This window comes from Notamacropus eugenii, chromosome 2 (assembly GCF_028372415.1).
Source record: "Notamacropus eugenii isolate mMacEug1 chromosome 2, mMacEug1.pri_v2, whole genome shotgun sequence".
NCBI lineage: Eukaryota > Metazoa > Chordata > Mammalia > Diprotodontia > Macropodidae > Notamacropus > Notamacropus eugenii.
In genome coordinates, this window is record NC_092873.1 from 367,156,501 (window position 1) to 367,159,231 (window position 2,731).

Consider the following 2,731-nt stretch of genomic DNA (forward strand, 5'->3'; position numbering starts at 1 on the left):
GGCCCCGCCCTGGAGCCCGGCCCCCCGGAGCCTCGGGCCCTCCCACCGTACGTGCTGCTCGCGTCACCGTCCCTTTTAACCAATCAGAATGCGGAGCGACCGCGGCGGCAAACCTGTCATTCATTTGGGTCGGGCCTGAGTGGGGGAAGAAGGTGGGACTACGGGAGAGAAAAGAGAAAGAACTGGGGAAGAGGAGGAGCGGGGCTAAGAGGATAGGGGCGGAGTAAGAAGCCAGGATGAAGTAAGGGCTATGGAAGAGGGGCGGGTCTAAAGGGTAAGGGGGCGGAAGGAGGAGCAAGGACGGAGAAAAACCCAGGGCACGGGGAGGCAGGGCTAAATGGAAATAGGGCAGAGAGAAGAATAAGGATAGAGGAGGGGCTGGGGAAATATGGGCGGGGCTACGGGAAAGGGGCGGGCCCGGGCGGAGAGAAAGCGGGTGGGGGTGCCGGTAAGAGGGGAGGACGCAGGTGAAGAGATAAGAAGAACAAAGGGTGTACACGGGGATGAGGAAACATGACTCAAGGGGAAAGGACAGCGAGAGTCAGAGAACCTGGGCTCCAACCTGTCCTCACAGTCCCATTCAATGGACAAGTTCTTCGCTAGGGCAAGACAGCCTCGGGGACCGACCCCGCGGCTAGCTTTAAATCTCCGATCCTCAGCTTTTCCTGGAAAGAACACAGAATGTGGACCCTCAGGACCAGGTTAAGATCGCAGCTTTGCTGCTCATGGGTGTCCGACCTTGCCCAAAGCTCTCAGCCGTCTGGGCCTCAGTTTCTTCATCTGTAAATTTAGGCAGTGGGACTAGATCAGGAGCTCTCACGCTGGATTTTTATGATCTTAAGCTTAACCTTTCAAAAACATCTTTGGATAACCATTTCAATATAATTGGTTTCCTTTGGGATCTATGTGTTTATTTTATGCATTTAAAGACATTATTCGGAGAAGGTATCCGTAGGCTTCACCAGACTGTCAAAGGGGTCTGTGACACAAATAGGTTAAGAATTCCTGGACTAGGAATTCTCTTAGGTCCTTACCAAATTAAGAAAAAGAGAATTTGAAAGAACACAGATAAAAAGGACATGGAGAGGATTGGAAAATGAAGAAATCATCGAGGAGACAAAAATGCAAAAACCAACCCTCTAATATATCAAGATAGGACTGTCCTTTCCACTCACGCCATCCTCCAGTCTTCTTGCTAATAATTTCCACTGAATTTTAGATTAGACACTGTAAGCCCTATGTGTTCAATAAAATATACTTGATTCAGCGCCCTGTCTCCAAACTTCTAAGCAATATGAACAAGCTAGAAAAAAAGATTAATTTTTTATACCTGTCCAATATGTTCCACCTTGCCTTGCCTTCCTATTTCCCCTATCCAAATCCTAAGGAATCTTTGAGGGCCACTAGTGTTTAATCACTCTACTTTCTATTGAGTATAAAAAAGGCTCAGGATAAATGCTTTCACTTAGTTTTTAATGATTCCCTCCTACCCAGGGTGTGCTGGTAAATGTTAAACAAACAATTCCTCTTCTACCCCCAAAATTTTGTATCCCCAGCATCTAACATATAGTAGGTGCTTAATATATGCCTAGTCAATAAATCAATGAATGAATTGCTACCACTAAAAGAGCATTTCTCCCACCAAAGAGCAAAACTTGGGGTCTTCCGCTCTATTGTCTGTTAATAATCCCTTTTCTCATCCTGTCTCTTCCCCCCCCACCAACACATTTGCATGTTCATTAGCATGACCGAACTATACTGCAGCATGAGTGAGTCCAGGGTAAAAAATTATATACAGGAGTCAGCATGGTACAACAGAAAGTACCCTAGATTTGAGGTGAGAGGACCTGGGTTGAAATACCAGCTGGGCCACTTAACCGTAACCTATGTGAAGCTGGCCAAGTTTCTTTTTCTCTTTGGGTCTTAATTGTTATATCTATAAAATGAAAGGTTTAATGAGGCCTCTAAGTTCCTGTTCAGTTAAAAATCTATGATTCTAGGTGGCACAATAGATAAAGTGCTGGACCTGCATGCAGGAAGATCTGAGTTCAAATGTGATTCAGTTACCAACTGTATGACCCTAGGCAAATCACTGAGCCTTGCCTGACTCAGTTTCCTCATCTCTGCAAAGTGAGGACAATAAAAATACCTACCTCTCTGAATTATTATGAGGATCAAATGAGATAATATCTGTAAAGTACTTTGCACACCTTACAGTAGTATTTAAATGCTAGCTATTATTAAAGTACTTTGTGAACTTTAAAATGCCATACAATGTGTTTGTGTATCATGTTCTGATTTGATATACGATTTCTTTCATTCATCTTAGTCTGACTACATAGCATGACTATAGTGAAAATATACTCAATAGGAAAGTATATGTAGAATCTATACAGAATTGTAGGCAGTCGTGGGGAGGGAGGGGGGGAGTGGGGGGTAGGTGGGGGGGATAAAATCGCAATTGTATGGGAGTGATTGTTAAACATTAAAAAATAAAAAAAATTAAAAAAAAAGATGGATAAGACTGTAAAAAAAAAATGCCATACAAGCTATTTTTATTATTCTTCACTTAAAGTATCTCACATGTTCAGTTCTTAGTATTCACTAAGCTTGGGTGTAAGCAGTGAACAATCTTCCCCAGGGGCTCTGTGTTGTAAGATGTATTTTGTCTGCCGTCCCATTCCTCCATAGCCCCCAACCTTGATGTTACCAATACTTCTGATTATTTCAT